The sequence below is a fragment of the Vicugna pacos genome, chromosome 19 (genome assembly GCF_048564905.1).
Source record: "Vicugna pacos chromosome 19, VicPac4, whole genome shotgun sequence".
Classification (NCBI taxonomy): Eukaryota; Metazoa; Chordata; class Mammalia; order Artiodactyla; family Camelidae; genus Vicugna; species Vicugna pacos.
This window is the reverse complement of record NC_133005.1, coordinates 44,260,945-44,284,949: the sequence shown is the minus strand read 5'-3', so window position 1 is coordinate 44,284,949 and position 24,005 is coordinate 44,260,945. Positions and strand designations below refer to the sequence as shown.

Here is a 24,005-nt window from a genome sequence, read left to right as displayed (position 1 = left end):
CACAGGCCCCCAACTACAGCGCGCACACACAGTGACCATCTTGCAGGAATGGAGACGGTGGCTTCTTCCCTGGGGCTCACGGGACCCATTTCCACCTTCCTCAACGGTCACAGCATCCTTCCGCCACCTCTGCCTCCACCACTGCCTTCCTGTCTTCAAAAATCACTCTCATTCTTCACAGGGCTCCTTGATCTTAAGCTTTCTTGCCCACCTTTACTCAACAGAGTTCATTTCCAAAGGAGAACAGTATCTCCCCATGAGAAATGCTACAGAAGTTTCAGGAGGGAGCAGGCGGAGAAGAAAGCCAGCACAAAAGGAGAGGGACAGAGGCCGCTGGAAGGTACAGCCAGGGCAGGGGAGCTGGGGTTTCAGCGAAAAGTGGAGACGAAGGAGGCAGCAGGCGGCGTGGAGGAGGAGATACGCCTTCCCTCCAGTTTTTGCACCGTCCTGGCTCTGGGACGATTTCAGATCTTCCTCGGGAAAAAGCTCACATCCGCTCTTCTGGGAAGGTCCCCGACTCCCTCTCTGGAGTTAGCAGGGCTGGTTAGAGATCATTCATTCGTTCATTCAATCATTCCACAGCTGTCCACCCAGCACCTACCATGATCCTGGGTGCTGAGATTATCTGCTGCAGTGGCCTTTACACATTGAAACAAGAACTGTGTAACGTGAGGAGTCCTACTCTGGCTACGCCTCTTAGAGGGGAATGAACAGCAGAGATGTAAGATCCCAGCAGGGCCTGTGTGGGGACTTGGAATCAGAAGGATGGGGTTCCCTCGCTCATCCCTCAGATGCTGAGCCGCACCAGCTCACTGCCACGCACCCCTGGGCTCGGAGGACCCGCAGCGAGCACGGCAGCTGGGCCCCACCTGCAGGCGTTCTAGTGGTTCTGAGGGAACGGCAATGGTTGGACCCCTGCAGGGACACAAGGACAGATACAGCGACAGGTTAGAGGCACAGAGAGTGACGGGGTGGGGAGGCTCCCTCTGAAAAGAGCAAACAGGAACCCTTTCCCAAGGGCTGACTTTGGAGGTGAGACTCAGATACCTAGAGAGCCACCCTGAGACCACTGCAGTCAGAGAGCGGTAAGTGCAAACGCCCTGAGGCCAGAAGCGGACCTGTGCATCAGTAACCCTGAGCGCCTGAGTGCCCCGCGAAGGCACCTGGGGCCAGAGGAGGGTGTGGCCGGCCAGGAGCGTGGGTTTGTTTTCTAGGTTCTACTTTGACCTGCCTGATGGTTGTTGATCTTGCTTATTTTGCACATGACAAACCAACAGCCATTTAGGTGATGTTCAGTTCCGTTTTGGGGGGGAGACCAGCATATGGCAGCAGGAATTACTGCCCAGAACTAGCTCCATAAAACCAAGCTCTGGGAAGCACACAGAAATCCCGTTTCCAGTCATTTGTTAAGAAGGCAGGTTAACAGGAGAAGGAGGCGGGGCCTCTTCTGTCCTGAAGCTTTGTTTAATGGCAGGGGTGGAGGTGGCTGCCGCCAGCACGACACTGTCACAGCATCAGTCCTTTCCACTTGCCAGACACACAAAGTTACGGAATATCAGGAGAGAGAGCCAGGCTCTCTGCCTTGGAGGGTGAGGCTGTGGGTTGTCATATTTTTCGACACGTGAGTATCTGAGTGGGAGGCAGATGGACTGGCAGTGGGGATTCGTCAGGGTCTCAGAGAACCTGAAAAAAAACTTTTTTGAATCCTCTATCAAGAAAATACATATACGGATACAGTTTGTGAACATTTCAGAAAGTTCCTTAATCCCTTTCCTGGATTTCTGCAGACAGACGAGCTTGTGCCCTCAGACAGCACAGTCGAGCAGAAAGCCCACGGCACCTGGCGAACCCCAGCGCGGGCTACGGGAAGGCGTCCCTTCTGCTGGGGGCTGGGGGAGGACTCACGCCTTTGCTGCACAGGCCGGCAAAATCTCAAGCTTGACTTGGCCTTTGTGGTTGCTTCGGAGGGCTGACCTCGCTGAGTGGAGAAATCCTCCTGTTCCCCTTTGGAGGGCAAGGCGCACAGCTCACCATCAGCTGGAGGCCCTGGGCACGGCTGTCTAAATTTCAGCAGCCGAGCTCCGGGCAGGGGAGTGCTGTGTGCACACGGCGGCGGGCAGGCTGCACGGCCCCGCCCTGTCCGTGGTCAGTGAAGGGAACGCACAGAGCGCAGGTCCGCTGGGGCTGACCTTAAATCCGGGATGCTTGCTTTGCATAATGCACACCTGGTAAGAGGAGAGGTTTATTTTTGATTCACACGAGAGCTCAGAGTCCAGAGACAAACCTCTGCAAGGAAGTCTCTCCATGCTTCGGTCCTTTGTTCCCTTTAAGACATCTGCAAGCCCTCATCGATTAAAATAATCTGGGATTCTGACTCTACACCCAGCTAAAGGTGTTGAAGGTGACTTCTTGAAGGACATATCAGCTGAGCCCGACACTGAAGGATCCAGGGTGGGTGTGTGGGGATGGCAAGGAGAGAGGGAGAGACTGCTAGCGGTGCAGGCATGGAGAGGGGAGTCTGTCTGGGGGAAACAGGGGTATCCCTAGGGAAAAGTGGACAGGGGTGAGATAAATCATGTTCCCACCAGGCGCCCCCACAGCGCCCCACCTCCCTCACCTCCCCACCATCGTCGGGGGTCATCTTGGCGGACTCTCCGAGGCGTTAGTAAGTGTAGCCACTGTTCTCCAAGGGCTAAAGCCAGAATCCTGGGGGGCGCACTTGCCAGCACAGCTTGCAGACCCTGTCAGATGTCAAGTCCTGTGGACTCCAGCTTCCAGACTTCTCTCCCTCCAGTCACCACCTCCCCAGTCCGGAACAGCATCCTTTCCTCCCCCGCAGCACCGAGCTGGTCCCCACCTTCAATCCAGACCCCGAGGAACAGCCAGAAAGTTTTCACTGTACAGATCTGACCGTGTCCCTCTGCTGCAGAAACCTGACTGTGTCCCTTACTTGTGGGGTCTGAGCGTGGGCCAGGATGTCCCAGACAGAAGGGCTTAGCAATGGCCACCTAGTAGGGAAGGGGGACTGCAAGTTCCACATTGGGCTCTGCTCCAACGGAGAAAACCCCAATCCATCCCACCAGGGATGCGGGATGCTGGCCATGAACACTTAGGGGGTGAGTGGGCAGGAAGGAGAGATATGGCTGCACCTCTCAGCCTTTTTGGTTCTGCCCCACTTAGGTGTCTAAGGTGAGGCATCCGGCTTCAGGAATCCACTCTCCCCAGCCCCCCCCCCCTCCCCTTCCTGAGACCCTCTCCTTCATGTCTTCTCCACCCTGCGTGTCTCCTGGTGAACCCCCTCCATCCTCACACCCCCAGGCCAGCCTGCCTTCCCAGGGCGGCATCAGACCCCTAGTTATTTGCAGTTGGAGCACCTGCCCTCTTCCCCATAGTACTTTGCCCAGCTGTCATTTTTACATTTATTTGTGTGATGTTTTAAAAAGCAATACCTTCCTCCCCCACTGGACTGTAAACACACAAGGGTACAAACTGGGTCTGTCTCATTCACTACTGGAGCGCAGGGTCCAGAATGGGCTGAAGACAGGGCAGATGCACAGGGGGAAGTTCTGGAACGTGGAGGAGGTTCAGGGTCGGGCGTCAGGGCCCTGAAGCACCCACACCTGAGAAGACTTTGGTCCTACTGACACTGGAGTCATGGCTCAGGGGAGGATGGGTGTTAAGGTCCCTTCTTTTTCTCTCTCCGCCAGGACTGCCAGCTCAGACTGGAGGCGAGGTTGGTCTGTGCCTCTGAGAGGGCTGAGTGCGGCTCCCTGGGCTCTGAGGACAGGTGTGACAGCACACTGTCACGTCATTACTCAATGCCATCTGAATGGCGGGCCTATCTGTCCCACATTAGAAAGGCAGGACACAGGCTGTAGGAGTGACAGCCACCGATGCCTGGTGCGGGGTGTCACCAGTCTCGGGCAGGAGACAGTGGTAATCTGCATCATGGAGCCGGTGCCTCTGTTCAGCCTAGGACCTTGCAAAAGCCAACAAACCTTTTACATTCTCACTTAAACTCTAATTTCAGGGGGTGTGTTCCTTTTGACTGACTTTGAAAAGGAAAAGTAACCCAAACTTAAAGGTAACTTTGGAAGCGGTAGGTTAATAATGACCACGTTTACTGAGAGCTTGTTCATGCCAGGAGTTACCTGCAGATCAGTGCAGTGGGACAGGAGGAAACTGCGGCTTCGCGGATTTAAGATTCACAGGAGCACAGCAGGGAAGTGGCAGGGCAGGAAACCCTCCCCCCACCCCGCCCAGCAGCTCCCGGACAGAGCTCGTCCACCGGCACGACCTTCTGCCGCCCTGCGTCTCCCGGGGTGTCACCCATAAGCACTTCGCAGTCCATGAAATGGCAAAGAGAAGGCGGGGTTACTGACATTTCACCCCAGGTAGTTCTGTCCTGAGGGGACCGCTGCAGTCCTGTGCATTGTAGGGTGTCTAGCAGCCTCCCTGGTCTGTACCCGCTGGATGCCAGGAACAGCTCGCCTCCAGTTATGACAACAAAAAATGTCCCCAGACATCGTCAAACACCCCCGGGGGCAGAACCCCACCCAGCTGAGGGCCCTGAGGCAGAGCACACTGAGTTCCATGAAGCAGAGCCAGCCATCTAGGGTGTTCTACGAAGGCAGGTTCTTACTCTTCTCACTACCACTTGTGAAATGCAAGTTTTTGAAATGCAAGTTTTAACAACCCCAAAATTCGAGCTCTCTAGGACTTGCTGGAAACTGAGAGGAGGCTAACATCAGCAAAGAGAGAGATTTTTTTAAAAGAGGAAGATTATCTTACTCTATCTGGAGCCAAATTCCTAGGGACCCTCTATGTTTTAAAGAATCCAAGAAACAAAGCACGGTGGCCCCTCGCCTGTTCCCTGGGGCCCTGCCCCGTCTTAGGATCCCCATAGTTACCTGCTCACGCACATTTCGTGTCAGTCCTATGACTACGCGTGCGTGCGGGTGCTTGTGGGTTTAACGTCCTTGTCTTGGGTAAAATGGAAAATCCAGTGGGAAGAGTCCTGTGTCCAATCTGTCTCTGTAGGGTCGGGTGGAGCACTTGTTGGCTCCTCAGTAATGCTGCTGAATTAAGTCTTTGTGTCTTAATCCTTTCAAATTCTTCCCCAAATCATGAGGGTAACAGTTATAAATACTTAAGCACATACACTCACAAGTCACTATACAGGGAATATCTGCAGAGAAGATGAGGTGAAAACCTCACAAATTTAAAACCGGGGTAAATTTAGCTCTAACCTAACGGCCATGTCATTGATTTTTGTCACTCTTCATCCCTTCTATTTTAGAAATAATAGTCATCAGATCCTGTAATCAAAAGTTTCCCTGTAAATTTAATGATCTGAGGCACTGGTTGTTTTTGAAATAACACCTGCAGAACAATCATTAGAACCTTGATTAATTCTGCCTGACACACAGGAAAAAAAATACATCTTTTACAAAGCTTCAGGATTTTTAGTGTGAATAACTTGTCAAATATTCTAAGAAGGGATTACACTGCTAAAGATGCAACAGTAGAAATATTAGAAGAGATTGTGTGTGTGTGTGCACGCACATATATGTGTGTGTGTATATCTTTGCAAAAAGGAGATCCTTAACTTCTTGCAGGGAAAAATCAGAAGACACGATTAGGTTGATGCTGGTTTAGGAATTTCCAAAAATCGTCAGGATAGCTAAGGAAAAGCCAGGGAGTCCAGTGATTATTTTTAGGTATCATAGAGAAGATGGATTTAGTTTGTTCCCTCCAGATTTTTAAGAAAGACTCCAAAACTAGGGATTAAAGTTACAAAGAGACTCCATGTGTGAAGGAAGTAGAGTCGTGAGTGGCTCCTCTGTCATGAGAGCACGAGACCACTGCCTGGGCGACCATCGGTCAAGGGGCACCCTGAGAAGCCCCCGTAAGGAAGGAAATCTTGGCAAGCCACAGGTGCCCCGGGCGGTCAGGGACCACAGGGAGCAGTCCTGGTGCCACAGGAACACTTCACACCACACGACCTTTTGGGGATTCACAGGACATGGGTAATACACACACGGCTCTGAGAAATCCTTCAAGAAAAAGATGAAACGCTGTTTAACTTTGTTTTAAACAATGTTTCCCAAATTTATTGGACTGTGATGTCCCCACTTTCCTTTACATAAAACCCTGTACTACCTTAAGTCATGAGAGTCCCCCAGAATACCTTTAGGGAAATGCAGACCCAATGCCATTGACTAAAAATGGCAAATATGTTTGGGGAAGAATGTTGTCAGGTAGGAATGTCAAAATTACTTCATGAACTTTACATTTTTCTATGTGGCCTCCAGAGTCATTATCTGGAGTAACCCATCCAAACACTGGTTTTCAAACTGGTAGGTATAGGAGAGAAACGTAGCCAATGAGTGCTTGAGTAAGTGCCCTGGGGGCAGCTTAAGTCTGGTCAGGCCACACAGGACTCTGCAACAAGCTGCTCTGAGGCAGGACCACCACTGCACAGGCTGTCCCACAAGTCGGGCTCCCTGGAGGAGGGCACCTTGAGCTGAGCCCTGGAGAGCGGGCAGCAGGAAGGCAGGCCAGCGGCCGCTCTCCGTGGTGCTGAGCGAGAGCCCGCCCCGCTCTGCACACACTGGACACAGGAGAGGCAGGTTCTGTAGTGGTTAGCAGTATGGTCCCCGTCCAGAAACGACCCGCTAAGAAGTAACCTGGTTTACGGCAGGAGCCACACTACAGTGTTGTGGGACAGCCTCGCTCAGCAGGCCATCCCTGTGAGGAAAAACTACCTGCGCCCCTACCTCGCACGACACACAGAACGGCGGCTTAGCTGCAGTCTCGACGCAGTGGGGCCTGTGGGGGGATCAGTGCCCCCAGAGGAAGACACACCAGAGAGCTCTCTGTCTCTCTCTGTCTCTGTCTTCCCACCCCCCACCCCTACCACATCCCTGCAACACGTGAAGACACAGCCATATTCAAATCAGCAAAAGAGCCCCCACCAGATCTGGCCACACCAGCCCCCTGATCTCCAACTTCCAGCCTCCAGAACTGGGAGAAACAAAGCTCTGTGGCCTCAGCCGCCCAGTCTGTGGTATCCTGTCACAGCAGCAGGAGCTGACTAATACAGAAGATTACCGTGAGCAAGAGACTGGGTCTCAGGACTCATTCTGGAGTAATTTTTTTCCCTGATCTGAGGTGTTTGCATGGGCGTGTTCAGTTTGTGAAAACCCACTGATACACTTAAGCTCCATGTGCTTTTCTCCACATTTGCTATGTTTCAATAAATAGTGCACATATACACGCACGCACACACTGGTTTGGGGTCTATTTTGGTCAATGTAATATTAACAGTCTGGAAGGAAAAATCCAGACAGTATCACATCTCAGGGACACACTGATAACAGATGTTCTCCCAAACCCACTGTCTGACGTGCCAGGAATTTCATCAACCACGTGGGTGAGGAAACAGCATCAGGAGGATCCACTTGGCTTCCGAACGTGGCCTCCACACCCACCTGATGGAGCCCGGGCCTCTAAAGGTCAAAGGGGAACACAGTTCTGACTGCCGGAGGGGCTGTGGAGCTGCATGGAAATTTATCTTAATTAAGCCAAATTCAGTTTCAATCGGAATACCACTTCTTCATCCATTCCACACAATTTAGAAAAGAAGCATATTTTTTAAATTACCAAATGAAGCCTGCAGGAACAGCATTCGGCCAAAGCAGCCCATCCACTCCAACCCTGGGTGCCATGATCAGAAGTTGGCCGTGACCAGCAGACTGGCCACCGTGACAGCATCTGGCCACACTAGAGAGGCGGCCTGTGTTTGACTCACATACCAGCTTGAACAAAAGGTGTGACATGACGTCCATCCCCACATTGGAACTCAGATTTCCACCCCCTTGTCAGGGAGAATTTTCCGCAGCCTGGGGTTGGTGGTGACATGCGGCACGAACACCAGGAGGGTGGACCTTCAGGGACCGTCTCAGAAGCCGCCGCACCCCCTGCACTAGGGAGGACATCAGGTTCTGCCGTAGACGTGTTGCAGGGCCAGCTCCCACGGCCAGAGCTGAGCACGGGCGCAGAGTTAAGACACGACCAACCCCTCCCCAGGAGAAACAGCGGTAACTTAAAAAGAAAAAAAGCAGTTTTCTCCTCTTACCTCTTCCTGCCACTTGTCTCTTCTCTTCCTTCCTCTTCTCTAGCTTAAACCTGAATCTGCGAGACTCTCCCCAGAGTCAGCATAAAGTGCCAGCTGCTGACTGATTAATCTGAATCAGCTGCTCCTGAAGAGAAAAAAGAAAAGAGAAATCAGGTCAGCATTCCCTCGCGCGGGGCCGGGGACAGCGGCTCTGCGCGGCTGTCCACCCGAATGTCTCTCTCCAAAGGCTCCGTGTGATCAGGATCCAAAGGGAAGGTGATCTAGGAGAAGACAGACTGCGAACAGGAAAAAGGAAGATGTGAGGCCTAGGCTGGGGCAGGATGGGAGGGAGACTGCACCAAAGAGGAGAAATGCCAGGACCGAATCAGACACTTAACGTGCCCAGCCGGCCCCCAGAGCGCCGGTCTCCACACGTCTTCCCCTGGCAGAAACGGGGCCACGGGGCTGAAAGGAAACAAGAATCTGGGCACATTCGGGGCTATGACTCATTTTTAAGCTCATGACATCAGAGAGTCCAAAATGCTAGTCAAGAACAACCCCGTCTTGAGAGTTCTAGAGCAGGGAAGGCCGTGCACCGAGGAGAGCTGTTACCGAGAAGAAACCATGGGGCAAGGGGCTGTTTCCGGGTAGTTTGGGTACAAGTTAATGCACACATCCAACCAGCAAGTATTCACCGGAAACGTCCCACGTGGTAAGTTCCTGGCTCTGTGCAAGGGGGCACACGAACTGCGTAAGAACCGGTGTCCCGTCTGAGACATTTCCAGTCTAACTCAGCAGGGAAGTTCCCAGGGGCTGGGTGAGTTCCTTGCACGACACCACTCTTCACTGTGGCAGAGGCTCTGCTGTTTGGCTGTGGGCTCCATCCCCATCCGCTGGCTGTGCTCCTGGACTAGCCCTTCGAGAAGCGCCCACTTTTCCCACTAACTAGCTGGCTGCTGAAGAGTGATGGGAGCGGGGGTCTAGATACTCCTACCACCCACCCCTCCCTGGCACAGCTGCAGTTCGGGGCGCTGACGCCTGGATCAACACGATTTTGAGGTGCTCTGCCCAGCGACACGCAAGCCCCCCTTTTCCAAGGGACAGGAGAGCAGGGCCGGTGTGGAGCTGCGGCGGGTGGCTATTTTGAGGCACCTTAAAATAAAGCCTCTCTTGAATGTATCCTGAGGGTGGTTCTCAGGCATGGAGGGCGTGTACATGAGGCGTCTTCCCCTGCTCTGCAGCCTCCGGCCAGACTCCAGCAAGCAAACAATGAGTGTCCTCCTGGGTTCTGGTAGTCAGCTCAGCCCTCCCTAAACGGCTCAAGAAACTGAAGGGGCTGTAAATACTCCCAGAGGTTTTCCACTGGTGGGTACACATGAGGAACCAAATGACGATAATGTTTCTTTCAGAGCTACGTTGTTCGCAGAAATGGTTCTTAAATTTTATCTTTTAACTTAAATCGTTATTTCACGGCCATCAAAGGCTTCTCAAGCTCTTCTTAGAGATGAATTTTGTCTCAGAACAGAATTCCATGCTTCATTATCTTGCAATGATTGTGACTTTTAGATGATCATTACTCACTTTTTTTTTTTAATGGGGGTATTGGGACGAAAGCAATGTGGTAAAAATATGGGTTGTTTCCATTATGGACGGATTCAGATTATTTCTGAAGATAGAGCTATCCCATTTTTTTGAAGCTGGTCATGAGAGTATTGTTAAACAAAGGTAGAAATTAAAAATTCAGAATATATTTTACATAATTAGTATTTTAAATTTGTGTGATTTAAGCATCATTTAAAAGAATGATTTGCTATACTGTAATTCCCACTATAAATCTCGCCTGTAATATATACATTAAAGCACTCTGAGATTGCTCTAGAATGTGAATTACTAAGTGCTGATGAATAATTTTGAATAATGTGACTGCTTTCACCATTGAGTGGAAAATTAAGATTGTGGTATCGCTCTATTTAGAAATGATTGGTTTGCAAGAGTGAAACTCACAGCTGTTTCACCCCCTCCAAACGAGGGTGCTTCCAGAGCAGAGCGGAAACTGGGACTCCGAGCGTTTTTCATGCTAAAATGTTTCCATTATGAAGAAATGTTTTTCTTTAGTTGCCTGGAATGACCAGTTTCTCAGAAATTGCCAAGGCAAGAACGGAGACTGTGTCACAGTGGGTCGGGGTGCGTGTAGGGCGCGTGCTGGTCTGGCTGCAGGATCTCTGTGGTGACACAGTCTGACTGGTGGGGACAGGGTGTGAGCACCAAGGCTGATGGACTTTGGCTGCACAGTGGGGGCAGGTCTCAACCCTGGTGCAGTGGTGCCTTCCCAACTGCAGGTTTCCCTGGACCCAAGACTTTCAGTGCTGAAGTCGGGAGAATCTGAGGCCAGTGGGGATGGCTGGTCACCCTGACAGATGAGGGGCTGGTGGTTATACTACGGCCAATCACGAGTTAGCACTCACAAGGCCCCCACTAAGGGCCAGCCCTGTGCTGAACACGCACAGGTGTCACCTCTTCAGCCCTCACAACAGCCTCACGGGATAGGCACGGTCGTCCTCCTTTCATCAGTGAGCGAGGCCTGGGTAAGTTGGGAAACTTCTCTGAAGTCACTTACTTAACAAATAAGGGCGCTCTGATGCAAACCCTGACCGCTCGGGGTCGGACCATGAGTAGGCTCTCGGCCCCTTTGTTAATATTAAAACCAACAAGAACCATCACCATTTCTTGGACGTTTAATCTGAATCAGGTCTTGTTCTGGATATCTGATACACCTACGCATGTTTAGCCTCCACCAGTGCTGTGCAAGGGGTTTACGTCCCTGCATTGCGAAGGAGGAGGCCGAGGCTTTGAGGGGAGGAGTATCCTGCCAAGGTCACATCCTTGCCCATGGTCAATGAGTCCAAGATTAGAATCCACATCTCCTCGACTCCAGGGCTCTTCCCACCTCCCCACTCTGCCTTGCTGTAGCTCTCCAGAGCAATGCTCTTGCCATTGGGAATTTTTCCACTCGTGGGGAGCCAGTGTCGAGGAGTCAAATTGGGGTAATTTAACCCTAACGGACTCAGACAACTAAGGGTCCCTTCTACCACTCACTCCCAATCGCTGAGCCCCGTGGTGGCACAAGGAGCCACCATCCCAGGCTGTCTGTAAGCTCACCCCCTCATCTCCAGCCCGCTGTAAATGGGGACACTTGCTGCCAACTGGCTAGCACTTAGCAAACATTTGCATACCTAAACACAGAACGCTTGGATTCTTCCTGTGTTGAAACAGTTTGGTCTTCCTAACCAGTTTAATTCCCTCTCGCTTGTTTAATTGTGCTACGCAAAGATTTCTGTGAAACTCTAATTAAGGACCATCTGACAGTAAACTGGGGCAGAGTCAGGGTTCAAGATGATAGAAATGTTGGATTTCTAGAGAGTGGATTGTTGAAATAATCCCTTAATTCAACCGTTCTCAAATGATAGCCCACAGACTTCTCCCCTAGTGGAGTCCACAAGGGGATCTAAAAAGGCAAAGCTATTGTCATCGCCTTTTGCTCTGTGTTGACATCTGCACCAGATGGGAAAAAACAAAGACAGTGGGGCAAAGCTGCTGGGCCTCTGGCCTGGACCGAGGCGCCGGCCACTAACGTGCTAGTGGTCACAGCATCCCTCACGGCCACACACTCCCAGCTCAACAGCAGCAACGCACAAGCCTATCTCAGCTGAAGATGTTCTTGAAAAAGCAGTAAAAATTGTTCATTATTGAGCATATAAATTTTATGGTATCTCACACTCAATTACGTATCATTCTGATATTCTGTGAGATGAAGTACTCAAAAACACTTTGCTACCCAGTAAACATTGGTGGCTGTCTCAAAAAAAAAAAAAAAAAGCTAATTCAACTAGCACTTTTTCCTGGAACACTATTATTCCCTGAAAGAAAAAAAACAGACTGGCAGACACATTATTGTTTTTCACACTTAGGTATTTGGAATTGGTATTAGAATTTGGAAAGCTTGTGTTTTCCACCTTGAGTTTTATGCTTCCCAGTACTTAATGATTTTTCTGATGAGATCAGCAGTGATATAAATAAATGTCAATTTTTGATATTGGACAGTGGAGTATGCCTACATTTGGAAGACCTGCCCAAGACTCAGTAGAAGCTCACACAGTGTCCGACAGATGTCGCTGTGTTTAAATATTCCAGGACACCCCTGTGAATTCACTGCAGCATCCCAGAGGGCTTCGGTGCATGTTTGGGAATTACAGAGCTGCCTAAATAAATACAAAAATAAATAAACAAACCCATGCATAGAAGTTATGAGAGCATTATCAACCACTCTGACTTAACTGATGTTACAGAACGCTAACCTAACAACTGCAGAATGTATATTCTTTTCAAGCGCACAGGTGAGTTCAACAAGACAGACCTCATGCCAGGCCATAAATTAAGTATCAGCTAACTCAGAAGTACAGAGACCATATAGAATACATTCCCTCATTACAGTGTAATTAAATAAAAATTAAATAACAAGAAGATATCTAGGAAAAAACATTATTTGGAAATTCAACAACATACCTCTAATATATACTGCCAATCCACGGTTCAAGGAAGAAATTAGAAAACATTTCAAACTAAATGGGAACAAAAATATGATCTATCAGCCACGGTGGTACTTGAGGGAAAAGTACACCTAAAATGTTTATATCAGAAAAGAAGAAGGGTCTGCAATCAATCGTCTAGTGTCTACCCTGTAGAAGCTAGAAAATTAAAAGCTAAGAAAAAGAATTAAAATAATAAGGATGAGAATAACAATCAATGAAATAGAAAACAGACAAGCAAGAGAGAAATTTAACAAAGCCGAAAGCTGGCTCCGAAAAGAGGAACAGAATTGGCACAGCCCTATCTGACTTACAAGGGGACCAACGACAGGGACACAGCCCCAACACCAGGAAGGGAGGGAGTATTGTCCTGACCTGTATTCTACACAGTTCAAGTAGAAAATAAAGAGACACTGGAAGTAAACTGTATATGAACAGAATTTGAAAACCTAGATAAAATGGACAAATTCCTTGAAATATACAATTTACCAAAACCTAGACAAGACAGAACGCAAAGTCTGAGTAGACCTCTATCTGTGAAAGGAACTGAATTTGTTAACACACTCATTTCTGCAAAGAAAATTTTAGCACCGGACGGTTTCACCGGCGAATTCTATTAAGTATTTAAGGAAGAGATAGCACAATGTGTACATAATATTTTTAGAAAATAGAGAGATAATCTCCAAATCATTGTATGAAGACAGCGTGCTACTGTGCCAAAACCTGACACAGGTACCATAAAAAATTATAAACCAGTGTCTCTCACGAACACCCGCACAATCACTGTTCCTTAAGAAGTGTTAGCAGGTTGGAGATGGTTTGTAAGTATCACACAGAAGCATTACACAGATGAGATTGTGGGAAATACATACATATTTCTACAAAGATGCAGACGAAGTAAAATAGCTAAAAGCTAAAAATACTCCTTCTAAATGAGAATAAAGTGAAAGGAAAGAGGAGCTGTGACTCACTCGTGAGGTCTCTGTAGTCTCTATAGCTCTTGGTGAAATCACGTATGAGCATAATAAACCTCTGCATTCTATATTCAACCTTGTAAAAACCATATATTGTGTGTATTGTTTTTATAATATTATTTAAATGGTGTTAAAAAAACAAAAGCCATACACAGCAATCTTTGATTCTGCATAATCACCGTGAAATAAAGGAGTTTGAAATTTGGTGACCTCTCCTGCAGAACACAAGAAATGCCTCCTCCCCCGGACGTCGTAGTTCAGGGCATGGAGCTGGGACAGCTGCTCAGTGACTCTGCCCTGCTGGCCCTTCCCAGGCTGGAGAGCAGGCCTGTCAGGGCCTCTTTATGTCCAGCAGGCTATAAGGATGGATGCTGGAATGGAGCTTGGCGTCCAGGTCCCATCTGGCACAAGAGATGAGACCTCCAGCCAGAAGCTAGTGACTCTACTAATTTGTTCCAAAGCGGGGTGGGAGGACATGAGAATGGCCATTTCCGACCACGAGTGTCATGAATACAAATGGAGAAATAAATTCCCAGAGTCTGCAGGCTGGGAAGCCTGTCACGCTTGGCTGACCAGAATGTGGGGCCGGATTTAAAACCCAAATCAGACCTGCTAATTGCTCACTCATTGCCAACTGTTTGAAAAAAGCAAACATATTAATGTGGCTTTAACTTTTTACAAGGTTTTTGTTTGTGTACCCAGATGGGAAAGTACACAGAATGTTACTGGGGAAGGGGAGTCAATCAGTTTGGAAAACAACAGATAATGCTCCTGTTTTAGTATTGAACGATTTCTACCTCTCAGGGAGTTGCTTAATGTCTACAGAGGTCCTCTGATACATAATTAGAACAACTTATCTAAATGCCCGCTGGTCCATCCAGAAGGGTGAATAATAAGAATATTTTTTAAGGATGCTGAAATTAAAAAAAAAAACTTATTTGCACAATTCTTGGCTGCTCTGAGGAGCCTTTATATGGGCCATATTAATTGGGTCACTAATTCAATAGCAGCTTGAAAAAGTCGTTGCCTCAAAGTACTCATGGAAGAACAAACGCTTTCCAAACCATTCCAATTCAACGGAGACCACGGGGAATGCAGGGGTGAGCTCCCCGGGGCAGGGCTAGGCATGGACAAACAGTGCATCCAGTCTTCACGACACCCCGCAGGGGAGGGCGCTCAGGGCCATTACAGATGAAGGAGACTCGGGGAGGTGAGCTGGGTTCTGGGGACGTCTCAACTCATCTGCACCCAGCTGGGATTCAAGTTCAGGTCAGCCTGTGCCCATCCCAGAAACCCACTCTGCCTTTTACATTAGGTCTCCAAACACCTTGTTTTCCTTTATGGAACATTCCAGAACTGACGCCGATTCCTTTTGCCCCGTAAGGTCAGTAAGCAGACCTTGCTGAGACCCACAGAGTGACAGATTCCTTAAGACACTTAACAGCCCGAGCTCCATCCTTTTGGTCAAAAAGTATTAATGTTCTTCCAAAGCCCAGTGTACAACTGGTGCGTGAGTCAGGCCAAACAGGACTGACCTCACTCCAGACTCTCTGACCCTCGTCCTCCCACTCCCCTCAGTCAAGAACATCATCAGCCATTCTGTCATATCTTTCTTTGTCTCATCCCACACCCGCCCCGTGGCCCCCAACCCTGAGGATATCCCCAAGACAGCCTCATCTTCACCTCCCTGCAGCCCCTCCGCTAGCTCAGGTCAGGCCACTTCCCACCTGGACCAACGTGGCGGCTCCGCGGGGGCCTCTTCATTCCACTGTGCTCCCTGCCATTCTCTGAGCAGTACCCACTGTGTTTGTTTTAAACGCATACGGAATGTGGCAGGCAGCGCAATGTCCCCCATGAAGACCCGAGTCCTACTCCCTACAGCCTGGGAGCCTGTTAGGTTAGAAGCTAAGGGCGAGCAGCCTGGATGCCCCAGGTGGGCCGCTGTGACCACAGGGCAACCCCAGAAGCCGGGGAGAGAGCCAGAGAGACGGCGGGGCGAGGAGTCCACGCACCGTCACTGGCTTGAAAATGACAGAGAAGGCTGCGAGCTACGGAATAAGGCGGTCTCTAGGAGCTGCAAAAGGTGGGGGAACGTGTTTTCCCCCGGAGCCTCCAGAAGGACTCAGCCCCGCTGACACTCACGTTAGCACAGTGAGGCCGTGCTGCGGGTCTGAACATAAGACACCGAGTCGTGCTGTTTTAAGCCCCGACATTTATGGTAATTATTTGGAACAGCAAATTGAGAAACCTATACGCCCAGTGATGTCACCACCTACTCAGAACGCTACCTCCTTTCCACTGCTTTCAGGAAAAGCTCAGCCCCTTCGGGTGGTCAGTGTCCCCATGGGAGGGGGCCCACTTGACGCCAAACCTCCCTGTGCATCAGGTCCTTCCTCCCTGCCCCTCGGACCCCAGGCTCGGGCCCCTTGCGTCCCGGGACCGGGGCCCCTGCCTCTCCCTCTCCCCCTCCCTCCTCCCCACTCCTCCCCGCCACCTCCTCCCCCTCCCCCTCCTCTAGGCCTCAGTTCTATCACCACAGAGTGTTCTGCGCAGCAGCAGCACCTGGGAGATGGTGCAAACGCACATTCCCAAGCCCCCGGCAGCCCTTCTGGATCCGAAACTCTGAGGGTGGGGCCCTGGGCGATCAGGAAGCGCACACAGGTTGGAGAGGCGCTACGCTGTTCACTCCCCTCGCAGCCCGGCCCCAGGTGCCCGCCTCCCGGCCCTGCGGCCTGTTTCTCCGGCCTCCCCTCCCACCCGGACGCCCCCAGGTAACTCCAGGAGGGCGGGGGCCTCGTCTGCCTTCAGCTCTGGCACCTAGAACAGGGCAAGCCACGGAACAAGCGCGGAGTATGTGTCTGTGTGGTGGGTTACTGGGTTTATTTCCCAGAAGCCGCCCCGGAGGAGCCGTGCTATGTGTAGAGACCAGGGCAGCAGAGGGCTCTGTCCTTGAGCTAACACTGTGGCAGAAAGGTCTGTTTTCACCTAGTGTGGGACAGGCTGTGGCAGGAGCACGTGGGGGCCTGGATGAAGGCTCCTGTGCAGGGGGTGACACCTGGCTCGCCACAGCCCCAGGGCAGAACCCCCTTGATGTCACCCCCTGCATCAGTGAGCTGCTTACGAGGAAGCTCCCTTAGTGCCACGACCTTGTGGGTCTCATTCATGGCCGCCCCACCCCTGGCACTGGGACAGTGCCTCCAAGCTGGAGGATGTCAGTAAAACCGAGCTGACCGAATGGACGTGCTCAGACTCCGAAGACAGAAGAGTCTTAGAGGAATGTGGACAAGTGGACCAGGTTTGGACTTTTTCACGTCGGTTTGGGTGTTCTAGCTGGAAGACACAGCAAGTGTCAAAGAATCTGAGTTGCGATCATTTGAGAAAAGGCCACAGACCCGGGTGGGAGGGGACATAAGAGCGCCTTGCTGCAGGGGGACAGTGGCACCAGCAAAGCTGTGGTTCTAACTGAGGTGCGTTAACCCAAGTCCAGGCAGAAGGCTGCAACACAGCTCCATGGAGGGACTCACCAGGCACGGGCTGAGGAGCTGCAGTGGCACTGATGGAGTCACGGCCTGACCCAGCCTGGGGAGGAGACACCCCCGCAGGAGAGGGGACACTCAGCAGAGAAAGCACGCCGAAACTTTCCATTTTAATTCTGAAAATAAGGGATGGGTTGGTTTGAACTCTGCTTGAAACTGTGGGACGGGGGACATTTAGTTCTTTCAGGGCCATGGGGCCAAATAATTTGCACCTTTTCACAGAGCAGTGAGTAATCTGAGGTAGGTTCATCGCCACACACCACCAGCTGGCCTTTGGGTACTAATCTGATCACACGTCTCCCTTCGTGACTTTCCAGTAAAGGGTGTTGTGCACTTCTCCTTATTTAAGATGAAAAGAATACAAAAGAACTCTTCATTATCAAACCTATTCTAATTAAACAGAAGTCCGACAGGTGAAATGTTCCCCAGAGCACGTGTGGAGACAAACACGCATGTGCTGAGTGGAGGTCCAGGTATTTCTGCACATGCAAGACACTGAGCACAAAACACAGTCGTAACTAAAATTACATCAAAACCTGTAGCGCTTTTTGTCTCCTTATCAAAAATGCACTGAGCCATAGCTCAGTGAATATATTCAGTGATCTAAGCTATTCATTAAAGGTAACAGAACAGAAAAATAACTTCTGATACACAGCCATTCCAACATGTTATGTTTTAGAGTCTTTGCTAAATCATACTGTCAGCGGTCACTTTATTTTACTATTGAGTCAATGTAAAAGAAGGAACTCTCTCTCTCTCGCGCGCAGAGATTTCTCTCTTTAATACTCAGGACCCGCTCTGCTAACTTTAATACCTCGACACTTCCAGGCTTAATTTACTCCTCGGAACAAGCTATTAAGTATGCGTTGCTGCTTTGTGCCTTCTCCGCGAACCGTTCCCTTTTTTAAACATACGACCACATAGTAATGGTCTCCTAGGAGAGGGCTTTATCTGGGTTTGGTGTTTAACTGCAGATCACGATGCCTAATTTGTGTGCCCATCCAGAATCCTTCACGTGACGTCCAGGTATTTTTTATTCATTAAAAAGTCAACCATATGGCTGTTCAGATGATATTTTCCCCTACGTAGATGGATTGAGAATTAATAAAAAATGACTACATTATTGAACAGATGCAGTAACTAAATCACTGCAAGGTGAATGCACTAACTCTGAGGCCAAGAACTGACACTGCCACGGAAGGCTGCTCTGCCCAGATATGGCCAGAAATCGGGCTGTTTTGAGAATTTGTGTGCAAGACTAAACACTGGGGCCGCTGTAGCCTGGCAAGCCCTGCTCATTTCTGCAACTTATGACTGCATTCTGACTCCAGAAATGCCTGGAATGCAAACTGATTCTAATTTAAAATGCTGAAAGATTCCAATGTAAAATCAATAAAAGAAATGCAAAATTGAACAAATAAATAATGAACAAAATAAGACCTCTTCTTCATAAATTTTATTTTAGAGCATCAGAAACATGTCATATTTTGCTCAGATGGAAAGATTGAGAAATCCCAAGGTAAGAAAATTTGGCATAAAATATGAGGGGAAAAGAGTATCGAATTTAGAGACATGTCAAACGCGGCAGATGCAAAAACTAAACTAAACAGCCAGGAAAGGCCCCAAATCCCCAAGCAAAGCATAGCCGCCCACGTGCTAAAGGCAGGGCCGCAACAGCCTGAGTTCCTGCCAGCTGCCAGCTTCCTTCCTTTCCCAAGATGCTCCCACCGCCCGGGCCTGCGGCTGACTGCAGGATTCTGTCCTCAGGGATCAGATGCAGCTCCGTTCTCCTGTCACTCACAGTCCCGTGGGTGTCACAGGTTAAAACCAAAGTAACACACTTCCTCACAGTAAGGTTTTGAAAACTCCACTCCATCCCCAGCTTAAACCCCCCCAGAAGCTCCACAGTGCACTTTGAATAAAACCCACAGTCTCCCAACCTTCCTCTGTAAGTTCACTTGTCCACTGTCTTCCCCACACTCTCCCCTCCCCCCCTCACTTCTGATCCAAGTTCACTCCGACCTCAGGGCCTCTGCACTGGCTGTGAGTGCCTCCCCCTGAAGTGCTCGTGCTCTTTATCCCTGTATGACTAGTCATTCTCCATCACCTCAGCCCACTTTACTTCACACCGGGTGAGCCCTACGTCGGGTCAGTTAAGGACAGCCTTACAACTGGGGTCTTCCAGGCACTTGGACATATTAAAAGATGACAATTCTTTGAAAAAGAGTCTTTGATGGGCTTCAGCTCTGCTGTCCTCCCTCTGGTGGCTCTCAGGCCGCATGGGGGATGGGCACTGCTTTTTCAAGGCCACCAGACTTCGAGGTTGGGGGTGGGACCAGGGAGAGTTAAATGCCACAAAGCTCATTGTTCTCACCATGTTCAGCCATTTCTCTTTAAAAAAAAAAAAAAAAGGCAAAACAAAACCAAAACGCAAAACACCAAACAAAATACCCTCTTGGCACTGTTAAAGTCTTTGGTTAATTTTTAGAGTTCTGAAAAAAAATTACTCCGACCATTTTTGCCAGACTTTATTTTTCAAATGGAAGAGCAAATTTCAGAGGTCCCTCCCTGTCATTTCATTTCCCTTCTTCCTTATTACCTGTTTAAACTTCCCCTCTTAACTGGCTCACTCTCCTTATCGGTTAAGTAGCTTAAGTATTTCCCATTTTAAAACTTTCTCACAAATTCTCAAGTGAGCAATCCAGCTTCCTCTCTTGAAATGGATCCATCTCTACCCAGATCCATTTTTTCATCTCCCACTGACCCCTCCTCCTACTTCAATCTGCTCCCGGGCCCTTTATCTGCCCATAACCTGTCCCCCAAGGTTTCCAGAGGCCTCCAACTGCCCAAACCCCACGACCGTCCTCCAGACCCTTACTTGGCCTCTTAGTGCCAACTTCCTTCCGCAAAGTCTTCTCCTGGTGATAATCATTGACAGTCTCCAAATTTTCACTCTCAGTTTCCTTTAAGGCACAACTTCTACTCAGCCAGGAAGTGTTCAATCATCAGAGACAGAGAGACAGAGAGGTGAGGGGGTTGGGAGCAGGGGGAGAGAGAGAGGGAGGGAGGGAGGGAGGAGGAGTGTGTGTCGGGGGAAGAGAGAGATCACAGACCTCGCTCCACAGGTGAGGTCCTCACTCCACGCCGGGCAGTTTCACCAGCCCCCGGCCCTGAGTGCACAGGTACAAAGGATTCTCAGGTGTACGTCTTCAGCCCAGCCCCTCCTCTCTGATTTCCAACTGGCCTCTCCCAGTGCCGTCCGGCCCGGCCCCTGGACACCACACAGCACTGCAAGCTCAGTGGACAGGATTCAAGCCTCAGTAAAAAGCAAGCCCAGGAGTCTGTGGTCAGTGGGGCCCTCCAGATACTGCTAACACACCACATGGGGTAATGGACCTCCACTCAGGCCCTGAGCCCCTTTCAGACTGCTGCCCCTATGACTTTCTCTGAATCCCCCATCACTGCTGGCCTCACCAGCCCTTCCCTACACCTGCTCCTCTTCTATTGTGTCTCCCTGTGAACGGTTCCATTGTCCATCCTGTTCAGAAAATGGGAAACCAGCGACCCTTCTTGGCACCTCACTCTCCGTGCTCCACCCACCCATCCATCCACCCATCCCAGGGGTAGTCCACGTCCCTCCTGATACGGCCTGGCTCACAGAGCGCGCAGAGCACACCTCGTCTCACATCTGCATCCCGTGAGGTCCACCTGACAGCTTGCAATTAGCAGACGCCACACCCCGCTGTCTCCTCCCTTGGAGAACTGGCCGGCAGCACCCCACAAGCCCATGCCCCACAGTTTCCTTCAGCCCCCCCCCAACAGCCCCGCTGCTACAGCCTCTGCCCTGCCTTGAATGCCAGCTGACGTGCGGGAGACCCTCCTTTCTCCTCTCTTGTCACACCCCACATTGAACTCAGAGTGTCTTTAAAGAAAAAGGAAAACTAGACTATAACATGCTCCTGACTTTAAATTTCTACTGCTCTTTAAAAAGCATCTCCATCACAGCCTATGAATTTCCACATGGTCTGGATTCTGTCTGCCTCTCCAGGCATTTCTCACCATCCCATTCTCCCTATTCCGAAAGAGACCAGTGTTCAGAAAAGGAGGAACGGCCAACAGGTTAAGTGTGGTAAAGACATCAAGTGAGACTATTAAAACCAGTGAAGTGAATTTGCAAGATGGAAGCCCTGGTGTCCTGGAGCAGGTGGCTGGCTCCCCCACCAGCAGAAGGCGAGCCCAGTCGAGACAGGAAATGGTCTGCTCACTGCTTCATCCTCAGCACTGAAGTCAGACCCCGCATGCAGCTGGTGCTCAACAAATGTTTCCCAAATGAATGAATGACAGAGAGGTGTGAACAGAACCAAACGGGAGAGGATGCCCGCCACCTGGCAGGGTCCTCATGCCCAAGCCCCTGTAGGTAAGGACAGCCACCACGAGGAGCGTCCCACCCCTCTCAGATCACCTGCGCACACTGTGTGGATGAACACAGAGCGCATCCGATCCACTTGCAACTCTTGGGGAGCAGCCTTTTCACCTCTGAGTTAAGCGACACCTTCTCGGGGACCTAGAGGGCCGTGCTCTGTGCTTCGCTGGAAGGAGCCGTGACAGCCCCGAAGCTGCTTCTTCACGAGCTCTGAGCTGGCGTGGAGGCAGGACCCCTCCCTGGTCACGATGCTTTGATTCCGTTCCGGGGCTCTTCATACCACACTGGGGAAAAAAATGTTGATTTTTTTTCCTTCTTTAAAAAATACACATGGGTTATAGAATCGAAAGAGAGGAAGAGCTGGAGTTGGTAACAGATCCTCTGAGGGACCTCACAACTCTTCTGCCGTTCACCCTCCGCAGTTCATGATGGACGCAACCGATTCAGGGCTGAGCCGGCAGTCAGTCGTCTGGAAAAGGCACTGACAACCAAGATGGGCTGCCTGGGCCTGTGAGCCAGGAGAGCACTGGGGGCTTAGACAGAGGACGCGGGGACGTGGAAATCCTCACTGCGCTGCTTACTGTGACGAAGGGCCAATCAGAAGTCTCCAAAAGCACTGATTGTAGTTAAACGGGGGGGCATGGCTGGTGGCAGAATTGAGGCCCTCGCAGCTGTCAGACTGAGGTCTCAGCTTCTTGCTGACAGCTTGACCACCCTGAGGACCGAGTTCCGCAGCTCCGTCACTTGCTTTAACGAAGTCGGCAGGGGACGGGGTCTCCTTTAGTAAGATCGATGTTAGCATCTTTTGTAAAGCAGCCACAGGCATGGCATTCTACCTCCTTCGCCACATTCATTTGGGTAAAAATAAGCCACCAATCGCGTCCACACTCAAGGAGAGGGGATTACAGGGCCACGAACTCTAAGAGGTCGCCCTAGAGTCTGCTCACAGTACTTCTAGACCCCAGTCCCCAGCCAGGGTCCCCACACACCTCTCACAGGGAAATAGCTCATTGCCACCCGCCACACAAACACTGTTACCAGCCAGCGCCTAAACCATCCAGATGTTTCCAGCCAAGTGCAAAGCTACTTATTTGCCACATGAGAAAAAAACAGTCCCAGCTCTTGTTAACTTTCAACCCGATGCCAAGAAGCACACTTCAGTTTACTGGTCAGAACATCAAATGTAACCCTATTTAACGAAACACAAAACAGCAGCCCCAGGCATTTAAAAAAAAACGAATTTGGCAAATCTGAAGTCCAATGCAGATTCTGACAATTCCTTTGTTTACACTGAACAAGTCATCATCGTGCCAAAGGTCTGGCTCACTTTTCCTGCCTGTTCTGCAGGGACAGGCTTATAAACACTCGCTGAGACTCCCAGAGAGGAGCCTGTTCCATTCCTCATTCTAAGAGACAAGCGATCGGTCGTGCCTTAAAGTCATTTTCAAGCAATAACCATCAGTATTAACAGCTGCCAGCCTTTCCCATTTGTAATCAGCTAAAAACAGCCCTTCCCCGCGGGGAAACTGTTCACACGTCTAATCTGGGATTCCTTTACAGCTCCCAGGGTGGGAACTGGGCGTTATGCTGTGGATCCTTGGAGGCGCAGCCGTCCAAACCCCCACCGACAAGGAGCGTTCACGTGCAGACTTGGGAGAGAGCTGATTAGCAGGTGCCCGGGCGGTGCCTGCCCACTCCCTCCCCAACACGGAACACCTGCCTTCCACAGGGAGGTGGACACCCGTGTGATGCAGCAGAAAACCCCACAGCCGGGGATTAGAAGGGCCTGACCCGGCATCCCTGCTCCACCACTAACACACTCAGGTCCACAGGCAGCCGCTTAAACTCTGAGTTTGGGCCCCCCGGTGCAAGCCTGTGGGAGGCCGTCACCCGTCTCGCGGGATGTTGAAAGGGGATGTGCGCAAAGTGCCCGCAGCATGAGACCTCGTGACTTGAGCTGGGAGCATTTGGCAGGCGGAAGTCTATAGTTTGGGGCACTGTGTGTCTTTAAAAACATTGTGGTATGGAAAACTTCACATGTAGATGGGAGTAGAGAGAAAAGGAAGATGAGCCTCGTGCATCTATGGACAGAAATCAACAAGCACTGGCTCTCGCCAACTCCTTTCATCCAGACGCACAAGCACTTCTCCCTCAAGTCATTCTGAGAGAGAACTCAAACCTCATTGTGTCTACAGATACATCAGAATGCTCCTCTAAGCGTCTTCATGTCTAACCACAGTACTTACTGTCTTGCACTAAAAAATAGTAATTTCCTAACACCACAAAACACACCACTGGTGTTCATTTCCCAGTCATCGTATATATTCTATTTTATTTTTTACAATTCAGGTCCACACATTGCAATGA

The 24,005-nt window shown here is 50.3% G+C and overlaps 1 long non-coding RNA gene across 8 annotated transcripts in view; it reads right to left on the bottom strand.

Annotated features, from left to right (window-relative positions):
* Positions 1 to 24,005, bottom strand: part of LOC140687484 (uncharacterized) — a 388,836-nt gene that overhangs the window by 225,001 nt on the left and 139,830 nt on the right. For all 8 annotated transcript variants that reach the window (XR_012061878.1, XR_012061879.1, XR_012061874.1 and 5 more), the window contains exon 3: positions 8,141 to 8,264. This is a non-coding gene — a long non-coding RNA (uncharacterized lncRNA). The remainder of the gene's footprint in view (positions 1 to 8,140; positions 8,265 to 24,005) is intronic.